This window comes from Poecilia formosa, unplaced genomic scaffold (assembly GCF_000485575.1).
Source record: "Poecilia formosa unplaced genomic scaffold, Poecilia_formosa-5.1.2 Scaffold123, whole genome shotgun sequence".
Classification (NCBI taxonomy): Eukaryota; Metazoa; Chordata; class Actinopteri; order Cyprinodontiformes; family Poeciliidae; genus Poecilia; species Poecilia formosa.
Genome location: NW_006800062.1, coordinates 662,693 through 676,227, shown reverse-complemented (window position 1 = coordinate 676,227; position 13,535 = coordinate 662,693).

Below are 13,535 nucleotides of genomic sequence, written 5' to 3'. Positions count from 1 at the left end.
TAATCTATAAAATAAGTGAATTTCCCCTTGAATTGCTGAAATAAATAATTCTTTCAGTCATATTTTAATTGCGCTTTGTATTAAAATCACTGCCTAAAGTGTTTCAGTTATAGAAGTGCCTTTTTCTCTCAGATTTGGAAAATATATATTTTTGTACCTTTTTATTATTAATGAGCTAATTTTTGTCTTTCCCTTTATCTCATAAAAAATGTTTCAGGGTAATGTGTAAATATATTTTAAACTGGAAGGCTTTCCACCATTAAACTTTGAATTAAAAGTTCCTGTTTTCTGTTTGCACCACTGAGGAAGCGTTTCTTCTTCTTCCTGTCTGACTGGACCACAGTGTGTGCAGGAAACGGCCGTTCGCACACTGCTGCCGTCTCTGGCGCAGTTCTCAGTTCTTTTCAGGGCATTTAAATGTGTTCACCTACCAACAATCGTTGACTTTTCCTTCTGTTTAACAAACATTCCTCTGTTCAGTCAGACTGCAGGTTAACAGTAAGAGCTAACAAGATTCAACAGTTTATCCCCACTGGATTTTACTTTGTCTCGTTTTTATAACTGTGATGCATATGCAGTTAAAAGTGTTACAAGTTTTTCAGAAGCCTATGCTAGCATGACTGTAAACTGCCAGTTCCTTATTCATATAGTGGTGCACTAATACCTGGGAACTGTTTGTTTTTATGTGAAGTAGCCTTTATTTGTGTGTTTTCTTTTGTTATTGAAGGTAATAAATTCAGAGGTTGTTGAACATGTATTGCCACTTTTTGTTGCCCACTTTCCCTCCCAAAAAAATTAAAATAAAAAATGAAGTGTGCAATAAAAAAACATATTTTCGAGCTTCACTCTGACTGCTCTACCTGGACTGATGATTGCTTCTTTATCCGTGACATCCTGTCTTTGAATTTGCTGTGAGATTGCAGGTAGGTGAAACACTTCAGCAGGAAATTAAAGGGAAAACAAAAAGCTGACCTTAAGAGTTCAGATTAAATTGAGCCTTTTATAGTCTTGATAAAGATTTTCTCTTTCCTTTTCTTCTGGTTTTGTACCTTTAGCAGTCATAAATCAGGCTTAAAGTTAACAGAGCAGTGTTACCGCTCTGCAAAATCAGCTTAAATGAGGCTGAAGAGACAAAGATGTCATCTCATCTTTGCTGCATGCAGCAAAGTCACAGCAGAGGTCAGCCACACATCAACCTGACTGAGCTGAATGCTGTCTATTCATTGCCTTGCAATCGTGTTCTTGTTCACTCAACTTTTCCACATTTTGTCACATTGCAACCTCAAACCTGAGTGTATTTTATTGAATTTTATGTGACGGACCACATTGTGTTTTTCAGGATAACTTTCTTAAACAAGAAGTGCAGCTAACTGTCTTCATAAGTGGCCTAATGAGTCTATGGGAATGTAATTTACTCTCCCTATGAATCCAGCTGTAGTGTGGTGGCATTTTCATTAAAATGCAGGAAACTTTCTAAATTAGCTTCTATTTGCATTTTTGTTCAGTCTAAAAACTACAAATTTGACTAAAATTAATTCTGTTTGTTAATATTTTACAGGAGTGAATATTAAGTTGCATAAAGCGTTTTTATAAAAGTGGTTGAAGTTGGTTTTGTTGGTAAAAATGAGCAGATTTAGCTGGTAGGCCTTTGTATTACTTAGTTTCATTTATTTAAAACAGGCGGCAATGTGCTAAAAACATTAATAAAAGATGCTTTGTACAAGATTTAGCTTAAGCTAGTTTCCATCTGTAGTCCCTGAGCAGGTGAGCTAATAAAACTCTTATCATAAAACCTACGTTGAAAGTCCCCATATAACTTTAGCTGTACAAACTCATAAAATTACAACGATGTAAAAAGTGCTAAATGCCAAACTTCTGCCCTGTAATCAGATGCCAAGATTCGTTTTTTAACTCTGTACCCTTAAAGTTGCATTATGGTTGATGATTGCAGCCATAATGCAATCAGTGAAAAGAGAAAAACTGTTCCTCCTGCAGAACCAACCAACTCAGCATCTGAAGCTTGGAGCTGTAAATCCAGGTTTCTATAAAGTATTTATTAATCTAATGCTGTTGGATTTTCTTGGGGAAAAAATGTGGATCAGTTTCCCTCACAAAACAAAACTATACTTTATGTTGGAATTTTGCATAAAATCCATCGAAGTTTGTGGTTGTAAAGTGACAGATTGTGGAAAAATTTAAGCTTTCAAGGCTCTGCATATGCAAGCATCAGTAACCTGATCAAATTTTAAACGTAAGCTCAGATTCCTCTGAAAAATCTTCTGATGATTCATCATATTCATTCTCCATGCCTCGTCGTTTTAATAAAGTGTCTCTGTCAATAACAAAGATACTTGAAGCTTAATTCTGTGTCACCCCATTCATCAAACACTGAATATAATTTACATGGTCAGGCCTCAAAAGGTCAAAGAAACATACGGAAAGATATCGATATAATCCTTTCTGTCTGGGGCCCCTAAGCTAAAAAGGGAAGGTAGCAATCAATAGCACATGTTTGACATCCATAATCATGACCGGATTTCATGGTTTGTTACCCAAATAGCATCCTGCCTGATGCAGGAGACAGCCTCTAATCTTCCAGAAAGGTAAGAACAGACGTGCAAACCTGAAAATCTCTGATGCTGCCGCCGTCCAAACAACCTGTGAGGACTAAAGACCCAAAACAGAAGCTTAATCCTATCATCGGGAAATGAGTAAAGGTATGTATGTTCACTCTAATCTGGGCTCTGGATTTCCCTCCTGTGGATCCGCCAGCTGGATGTGAAGTGCTGTTTCTCATTTACCCTGATAAACACACATAATCTCCACTGTGGGTTAATGAGATTTACTGCATCCAAATCTTTTTTTAGAGGGTAATTTTATACTTCACTTTGTGAAAACAATGATTTTGGTGGAAAGTTGAGGGCATCATACATCCACCTGTAGAAGTAAAGGAGATGCAGATTAATAAGTGGCTGGACTCCAGAGGTGGTTCCTGCAAAAATGGCCCCAAGGTAGAAAAAGATTGGTTTTATATTCATTAATTCATTTGTCTTGATATAAGAACGTAGAAAGCCAAGAACACCATCAAAATGTTTTATTTGTTTGTTGTTTTTTCTAAATTGTTAACGTTTTTGAAATCTCAACCTTTAAATAAAAAAAAGTTATATTTTTTTTAATAAAATATAATTGATTTAATTTTTGATAATATAGCAATAAGGAAATTTTAAAATAAAAATTAAATAAAAATATAAAATAACATACGTATGTTGTAAAAAGATGTTGAGTATTTAATATTTTTCACATAACCCTCTGGGTGACAGCAATATGTGTTTTACACAGATTTGCTGACTTTTTCGTGGCACCCCTATGTGTTGCCGCTCTGGCATGAAGCCATACATCAACCAAACTGCACAATTTGTCACCTTGGAAATGTAGATATTTTGCATTTGCACGTATTTTATCCATATTTAGTAAAGACAAATAGGTTAGCCGGTTGGAAATAGATGTCTGATTGCGGCTCACGCTGGCTCCTCTGCAGGAACGGCAGGATGTCTTCCTCTCTCATTGCTGGAGGGCGGAGCCGCCTCTGAATGGGTCGGTGGGGAGCAACAGTTTATGAAGGGGCTGCTGGAAATGACTTTAATGTTATGCAGGAAGCGGGTAGCGAGGAAGAGCAGAGGAGGAGGGTGGTGATGCTGGCGTTGGCCCCCGGGAAGATGCATCAAAGGAGCATTTGTTGCAGAGACCAGCTGGGAGTATAATGGCAGAAAGAGAAGCGGCGTTAGCGCCTGTGTGTGTTTTGAATGGCGAGACTGGAAGGGTGGTAACAGATGAACCTGCTTCCTGTGGAAAGAATACGGGGCATTCATCAGCGTGCAGCTGTTTCTCTCTGTCTCTCACTCTGTGCGAGACTTGAAGGCCTTCAGAGGCCACAGTTGTTGCAGGACTCAGGCTCACATGTTGATGAATGGATCTCTATTTTTTCCTTTGGACACCTGTGGAAAGTGACAGTAAAACTGTTGGATTTTGTTTTTCAGAATATGCATCGAGGAAAAAAAAATAGCAACTTTAATTTATTTGGGGGCAGGCGGAATAAGTAGGAGTCGCTTCTGACACTTTGTGAAATTCATCACCAAACTACCAAAGAGCACAGGTGACGGTTTCCTTTAAAGGGAATCCACAGTTCCAAGAAAAGCTCTTGGAAAACACATGAGTTGTTGGCGGATGTGTCATAAGATCTCCAGGCTCAAATGTCTTGATGTGGAGGAGAAAAACCCCAGACAGCTCGGCTGACGGTTCCCGTGCAGACACACCGAAGCCAAACCGCTGAACTGTTCGTCACGCCGCTTCTGTTTAGACAAAATGATGAATCCTCCTCACCAGCGCAGCTTCTGCTCCGTTTCTGTGTTGAGTGATCCAGACAGGTGTGAATACTGCAGGCCTGCTGTGTCACTGAATGCTGACAGACATCGTCTAACAGGTGTGTGTGTGTGTGTGTGTGTGTGTGTGTGTGTGTGTGTGTGTGTGTTACTGACTGTGTGTGTGTGTGTGTTACTGACTTCATATCCCCTCCAACAGCAGCACAGCGTTTTGCTTCCCCGTCGAGGTAAATTCACTCTAATTGGCAGATTTGATGCCAAACTAGGAAAAGCGAACAGGATGAGGTGACCCCGCTGTAGCGAGAAATGGATGAATACCGTAAGTGTGACGCGTTTGAGGAACAAACAGAACAGATTGTCATTTTACTGTTCAAATTATGCATCTCACAAATTATGGGTGTCAGATTTTTTGCCATAACTAATTTTTCTCAGCAGCTGCATGGAGGAGGAGTCAGTTTCCTTGCAGTAAGATTTTGGTTCAAATCGCCGCCGTTCTTTTGTTGCCATAATGTTTTTATCAGAGCCACTCAAACAGATTATAATGAATAGAAAAGTCTTATTGAACCTCTGCACCTACTGACACACTTCACAATGTAACACTGACACATTAGTGTTTAAAAATTACAATACAGTGCACAAGTTTTCAGTGTTTTAACATCAGGAGGAAAAAAAACGCACATTTACATTTCAGTTTATTAAAGTCAACCCGAAAAATAATAATAATAAAAAAATCTGAGCCTTTCAATGTGACGTTTTTGCACGAGATAAGGTGATTTGGCAGCTGTTTTAAACTGGATTACTATCATTATTATTACAGTTATCTGTTCTGCTGGTGCACATTGGATGACATTCCAGTGAGCCATTCTGGGAGGAAACTTTAAGCATCTGTAATGTTGACCTGACAGTCTCCTCTATCAAAGTGACCTTCATGTCATAGGTCATCTAGAAGGTCAAAACCTGGACGACAATCTCCTTCCTTCCTCAAAGTGCAAACGTAAAGAGAGAGAAGAGAAAGTGAAAACAAAACGAGATGACATGGATGTCAAACAAACTCTGGAGTTCCTTCAGTAGGTCAGAAAACATCCGGCAGGATGATCGTCCCGGATCGACTTTTAGGTCTCAGGCAGAAGAACAGAACAGAGACAAAGTGGCACATATTACTCAAATGAACAAAGCCTCATGCTTCACTGGCCGTACTTCTGTTACTGCTGCTACAGCTGCTGGCTTTGATGCTGAAATCATAGTTTCCTCCTGCCTTTGTGCTCATATTTCATTTCTTATGCAAGTAAGTAGAAATAGCCTCTCCTTATCTACTCCAGAAGTTTAGCAGCTCTGAAACAAAAGCTTTTAAGCCAGACATCAATCAAGTTTAGTTTGCTAAGCTAAAGTCATGTGTTTACACCCAGTCATCATGAAAATCAATATCCTATTAGTTTTAGGTCATGAAGAGGACATGAAGTTAGGTGGTGTGAGGGTGGAGGATCAGAGGGCGGGGCTAAATGGAGACGGATGATTCACCGTGGCAGAAAACCAAACAAGAAGAAAAAGACTGATGGATTAGATCCTCAGGAGCATGCATGCACCTGCACTTTAACATTATTTCAAATAATGCATAGAAATCAGACACCTTGTTAAACTTCTGGGTCTTCTCTGCAGAATTTGTAAAGTCGAATTAGCTGCTTTCTTTGCACTGGAACAACTTTGAGGCATAAAACCTGTGAGATGTTTATTATTTTGTTTCTTATCTTCGTCGCTCTGAATCTCTCCAGTATTTCTCTTATGATGACTTCCACCTCCAGTTGCTCGCTGCTCTGCCTCATTTTCTGTACCAATGTATTTCAGTTAAACTCCTGCTCTTACGTCATGTACCGATTTTATCTTTGGTGACTTTCTGTGAAGAAAATAAAAATAATGAAATAAAAAACCCTGCTTCCTTCTTACAGCTAAATTGGGATCATTTTTAGTTAGGTTTTATGAACTGTCAGATTTATTGCAATCCGATATTAGCATCAGTCCTGCCATTAAAAAAATAAATTCTAGATCGTGTATCAGTGACAATGTGCTTGTTCTTTAAGAGCAGATCTATTCAGTCTAATTCTATTCTTTGTTCTCTGAGCAACTTAATGCTTTATTATTTATTTTATATTATATTTACAATTCCTAACTGCATTTCTGAACCATTTGTTGCAGTTTAATTTTACCAATGTAGGGACTCTGTTGATTTTTTGAGTTTCTTTATTATTCATTTTACATCGGCTGTTAAACTCTTAACTGAATTGACTGAACAAATTAAAGTTGGGTTGTTTTTACATGTCTTATCAAGCTTGTACTGTTATGGATGTGTCTCAGTGTGGTCTACTGGTGGAGTTATCAAATAGATTTGTAATTCAAAACATCTATGTTAAAAAAAGAAACATTTTAAGTCAATTCAGCACTTTATTTTCTGTATCAGATCGTTATGGATTGATGCTGAACCTCAGATAAATGTTTCTGTATCGGAGGTGGAAAGGTGGATCGATGCATCCCAAATTCTCACACTTACTCTGAATACCTGTGACTCAGTGCTTCAAGCCCAAACAGCAATAAAAGGGAAATGTCATCATTTTCCTCCTTCACTGACAAACGTGTCATTTGAATTTTAATCTTTTCATTTGCATAAGAACTGCTTTGCATGAATAAACATAAATCAGACTTGCGCAACCATCTACTACAAAAAAACAGAGATTATGATTATATATTCAGCTAATTAGCCTCCATTTATATGTTTCTAATAGTCTAATTACGCCTGCATTGTGTGCATGTCAGCAGCTCCAGCTTCACATCCTTTTAGATCCTTATTCTCATGTCTGTGTCGCTTCTTTTATTCAAAACAGACTCCAAAGCTGTATTTCCTTCATGCAGAATCAAACTGTAGGCTGACGAACCGACCTACTGGCAACAGCCAACTCTGTGCCGCTTTGAGTCTCTCTCAGCTATTTTTCTTTGTCTTTCATATTTGTTCAGCTTCGCTGTACTGTACATTCCCGCTGCTTTCCTCCATTGTTGCTGCTGCCGTCGTGGAGCGGCTTTCATGATGGAGTTCAGTCATGCGGAGGTAAACATGAGGAAGGGCGGTCACCATAAAAATGGGCACACGGCTGAAAACTTCGCTGGCTTTTTTGACGGAAGCCGGAGCGTCTTTGATGGGAAGCGACCTTTCTCTGACTTTGGCTCTCCGGAGGTTTGAACTGTGTGGAAACACGACTTCCTCACACACACTCAACACAAACAGACACACACATGTTGGGCCGAGGAGCAGCAGCCTCCCTTCCTCTTCTGCTGTCTGATTCAGGAGGAATCTTTGTCTCGATGCAAAAAATAACTCCTAATCCGACTTATCAGCGGAGTGTGTGAGCTGATGTGGATTGTATAAGTGTGTGTAGGTGTGTTTACGTCAGGGTTCACAGTGAGTGGTGTTAATGTGTGTTTGTGTGCTCACCCTGGGAAATGAAAACGCTGACCCAATTTAATACACCTGTGTCTCGCTGCACTCTGGCCCAGCACTCAATCTAACACACACACACGCACACACACATTTTAACCCAGCTGCAGTGGAGCACAGCTCTCAGAAACCACATTCTCCTGCTGCTCTGACTCGACTCTGCAGATAAACTCTGACGATTCAAACACAATCGTTTATTCTCCGCCACAAAAAGCGTAGAATGATAAAACTTCATCCTGATCACAGATTTCTTTCTGCAGGTGTGAGCTGAAGCTGGAGTCAAGCTGCATGCCTCTGAGTCAGATTCCCGCTCCTGATAATTGCGCAAAAAGAAGCTGTGAGGATGTAATCATCTGCAGGTTGAAGCTGTGAAGGTATTTAATGACAGCGCTGAGGCTGTAATGACGCTGAGCAGCAGAAACTGGGTGGGATTTGTTTGTTTCAGGTTGTTTTTGTGTAAATGAATCCATACCGACTGTTTTCCTGCTCAGATTGATTTCCCAGCATGCCCCGGTGTGCGGCTCAGTGCTGAATGACCGACGCTGACGGGTAACGAACCTCACTTCCCTTCAGTGTAGCTGCAGCTCAACACAGCGTCGCAAATGTATTTACTCCCCTTTAACCTTTTTCACCTTGTGTTACATCAATGTTGTTATTGGCTTTTCAATGTGATATTTCAATAAAAGTGGTGTGGACTTTGAGTAGGCCATTTGAACATGTGAAGATGGTTTGGGCTAAGTCAGGAGTGTCAAACTCTTTTTCATTTTGGGTCATATAATGATCACGAATATTCACAAGAATCTGTTAAAAAAACTTTTAAGTTGATAAGTTCTTTTTAAAATTAAATAATATTTAACATATTTTCCCTCCAGCATTTTTCAATTATTTTATGATTTTTTTGTAATCAAAATCACTGATTTGGAAACTTTTTTTAATAATAAAAATTATAAGGCAGAAATGATTTTTTTTGCTGCACAAACCAGCTGACTTGCACCATATAAATATTCCATTTGATTGTGTAAATGTGTTGACTGGTTGACCTTTGATGACCTCTGGAAGTATTTATTAATATCGTTAAAATGATAACAGCACAAAAGTTTGACACCAGTTTTGTTTAAATTGAAGAAAGTGTGAGGAAAACCTTCCCTCAGGTTCCTCCTCAGAATAAGCAGACCCCATTTAAACTATAAAACAAAGTCAAATTAAACTAATTACCTCCAGAAAACAGTAACTCTGAAAACAGCGTTTCTTTTTTGTGTTTTCAATAAGACAAATGAAGGCTTTGTCTCTGGATTTGTACTTCCTACGTCTGTGTGCAATTAATGCAGCCTGCACCTGCTGTAAACATTAAAAAGGCTTTTTTCTCTCTCTCTCTTGGATTAATCTGTCTCGTAGGTTCTGGACTAAATCTCAAAGCGCCGACCCGGCAGGTATTCATGAACGCAGACCATTAACTCAGAAAATAAAGACGGAGTGTTTCCAGACCGCTCTGACTCTTTCTGCTCTGCTTTTTAACTACACTTATGAGTCAAAATAATGTGTTAGAGTAAATCAGAGATGGGCTGAACGAACACAACTCTTCATTCTGACTGCTGCTTTTAGGTTCTTGTGCTTTCAGACATTTTCTGTTCGCTTTTCACTCAATAAAACAAAAGGAAGAAAAACATCACACATAAATCACTTTTTATAATTTAAGAATGTAAAATAAAAAACTTTGGGACTTTCAGTGAACAGCTTGAGCTTCTGTAACTCCGTCATATTGCATCCTCTGTGCAAAGATGTTGCATCATGCATAGATTAAGCAACTGTCTTCCTTTTGATCTAGGCTCAATGTGACTTTATGTACAAAACATTTTTAAATATTCTCAGCTTTGTGATGATATTTGCCTCAATAAAGTTCTCGTATTTAACTTTAATACTGTTTGCATCACAGGTGAGATCTTTGTTATGACTCAGGTTCAGTTCAACTTTACTTTTTATTGATTTTGGACTGAGTGAAGCTGTTTTAAACCAACAAACTTGATTTGAGCTGCTCTTACTGTGCAAACTCTGAATGCACGTTTGTTTTTCACATCATCAGACCAGAATCCATCACACTTCACATCACCAACTTCTTACACCACAACTTTTTGTCCTATGGGCCAAAATGGTCTAACCATAAGGACTTGCAGGCCAAAAACATGAGGGAGAAAAAGAAAAACTTTTGTTTTTTTTACCTGCTCAATAATAAACTAAATTGCAATAATCTAATTAAATAAGTAGTCAATTTATTTTTGTTGGAAAGGGATGTGCAAATTATTATAGATCCAAAATGTAAAAATTGTTTTGACTGAAAATATTATAACTGTTTTTGTGAAATCTTTGTAATAAAATCATAATTTAGGAGCAAAGCTTAATAAATTCCTTAAAGCACATCTGGGTGCATCAGCACCTGGTCATTGAACACTTGTGTGTAATAATTTTATCCTGATTAACAATGTAAAGTCAGATTTTTATCATTTTTGGAATTCAGTTGCGGGCTGCATAAAATCAGTACATGGTTCGCAACAGGCCCCCGAGCCGCACTTTAGAAACCCGTCTTACACTTTCGACCTTCAAAGCTCCTATATAACTTACTTTTTGTCACAATGTCTCCTTCATAAACAGTATATGTTTTGTTTGAAGTAATATTAGCTTGAGAATTTGCTTCCCAACATTTTCTTCCTGGCTTTCCTAACATCGTCTGACTTCTCAGCTCTGGCGGCCTGGAAGAGCAGCCAGCAGCATTTTAATGCCCGGCCTCAGAAAGGCGAAGCCTCGGGGCCGACGGCAGGAAGAGCCGCGGGGCTCCGAGGTTTTAAAACTCAAGCTCGACTTTTATTAAGAGCAGCTCTCTCTGTGTCTGTAAGGGGAAATGATGGGGCAAACCAGCAACATGCAGACACACTGATGACAGTTAATGAAATATTTAGGAGATGTTTACATATAAAAAGAGAAAATGATTCAAGAGTCAGAACCAGTAAAGCCTGATGTAATAGTCAAAAATGCTTCTTTTAGCTCAAGCATTTAAGATGTTTTTAAAGAAACAAACAAAACAGTTTTTTCAAACATTGCCTTAAAGAAAAAGCACAGAAAAACATAAGTGACACCATAAGCATAAGGATCTTTTTCCTCTTGATGTTTTTGATAAAGAAATTATAAAAATATGTTTAATGACATATTTATTAGCATTTCTGAGAAAAGTACTAACTCTGTTTTGTCTTCAGAGACGTTCTCTCACATTCTGGAGAATATATCAAGCACAACGTCACAATTTGTAAAACCTGCAGCTGCACGTTAAACATTTACTCGTAATGTCTGACTGATAAAATTCCTCAGTTTGCAGACTTAAAACTATTTTTATTCAAATAAGAAGTTTGCTTCTGATTGGAAATGAGGCCTGGCGTCTCTCAAATAGTAAAATAAAGCTGCAAAAGGACCTTCACCTGCCTTTTGTGAAGAAAGGCATTGCATGTTGAAAGTTATTTATACTTTCATGGAATTATTTAATTGGCATTACAGCAATCAAGCCTTTGAGGTTGGAACTCCTCCTTTCCAGCACAATAACTTTTAAATCTTACTGCTCCAAAACATTAACATTACTTCCAGTCAGCATAAATGTGTTGGTAAAATTAAAAGATCACTTAAAAACAGAATTTTGCTTGGGGTATGAAGCATTTTGGGAATAATTATACTTGCCTAGAAGGTCATATATCTGGTGTTGAATGGTTAAATGTGAAGTTATAAATTATTTGTAGTTGTTCAGATTGGATGCAGATTAATTGGACTTGTAAAAACATGAAACCCAAATGCGACTTTGAAAATGCTGCACCAGCGATCCAGAGACAGAACTGATATTTTGAGTTTGGGGTCCAAACATCTGTGGGTCTCTAACCCTTAACCTCAGTTTTTATCAACCAATCAGTTCTGTAAATGTCCAGTCACCCACATCTCTTCTCCCAGCCTCCACCACACCGGCCATTGCCCTCTGACCCCTCAGACCCCTCCACCTCTCTTCCATCGCTGCCCTTCACTGCGAGCCCCAACATTTCCTCCCTCTTCCTCTCTCCTCCTCCTCTTTTGAACCTTCTCCAGGCAGGCCGCTCACCTCTGATCAAAGAGGGTTGTGTCTAATTCAAGCTGACAGCCACATCAGTTCCACCGTCTGCTGTGATGCAGCACCATGCTGCTGTACTTACACACGGCTCTGAAGAGGCAAACCCACAGTGAGAACAGGGAAATCTGTGTAGGCTCCTAACACATACAGCTGAGTCAGTGCAGGCAGGAAACTAACTGTAGTTGTTGGAGGAACCAACTGCAGAAGAAAAGGGTTTAAAGGGAAAAAAAAAGGAAAAGTTACAGGTCTTCACATGAGGAAGACCTTAAATGTGACATGAAAACCAGTTGAGTCTAATCAGGGGAGCGCTAAACAGCTGAGAGAGAGAGTACTGAGCAGATGGGCTGAGGGATGCAAACAATTAACTTATAACTATTTGTTGATTTTTTTTTTTTTTTAGATGAAAATTAGTTTTTGTTGGGTGTCAAACTCAGTTTCACTGAGGGCCACTTCAGCATATTGGCCCCCCTCAACGGGCCACATTGACGGTACAAATCAGGAGTGCATCCCTGTTAAAACACCCCAGACAAAAGGTTGACTTCCCTCATTCAGGTCTGTAGAGGCTTATGATGATTCAATGGTCCAGGTGTGTTAGAGAAGGAACCATCTAAAGCTGCAGATGGTAGCTCTGGAAAACTAGACTTGGGCAGCCCTAGCATAAATGTATAAAATACAATGTTAAAAATAAATTAAACACCTCATATTGTTAAATGTATTGAAGTTTTAAATATTACATTTGAGTTTCCATGGATGTAAAATTACTGCTCAGTTTAAAAATTACAATATTTAAATCCGTGTTTAAAGGTGAGCAAACAAATAATAAAAACAAGTCAAAGGGCAGACATTATAGACTTTACGCAGAGATTTAGTCTCAGAGGCAACTGAAATCAATTAATTAAAAAAATCCTTTCTGAATATCATCTCATGGTCTCTGAACTAAATGTGTCTTTCTGACCGGAGCTGACAGCGAGTTGAAGAGTTATGGACCGGACGCTTTGGAGCGTCTGGTTAGGAAGCGCATTACAAACCTTTGGTTGAAATGTAGTTTGTAGTCAATTCATGCTCAAAACCTATTTTAAGTCAATCATTGGCCTATAAAATGCTGGGGGGCCACATGTGGCCCGCGGGCCTTGAGTTTGACACATGTGCATTACACCATAGAACTGCCAATTGGTAATTGAAGTAAAGTAGCTTTGATTTCAAGGAAGCCCACTTGCTAAGGAATCATCACCAAAGAGGAAGGCTCTTGTGGTCTCATTGCACCCCAAGAGATGCATAACCTACAAAAACCATTTCTGTCTGGTTTCGAACCAGAGACCTTTTGCATGTAAAGCAAACGTGATAACCACTACACTACAGGAACTGAACTTCTCTGCTTTGTTTCAGTTTGAGGTTCCAAAGTTGATGATGTGAGATGCAACGCAAGAAAGTTTCCACTGAGTCTTGCACTCAGATGCCTGGATTCAGAGTACAGACCATGACACCACAGACCCTTGTTGACCTTTAGTAAACACCTGTGATGAACAGAACATGTAAAATC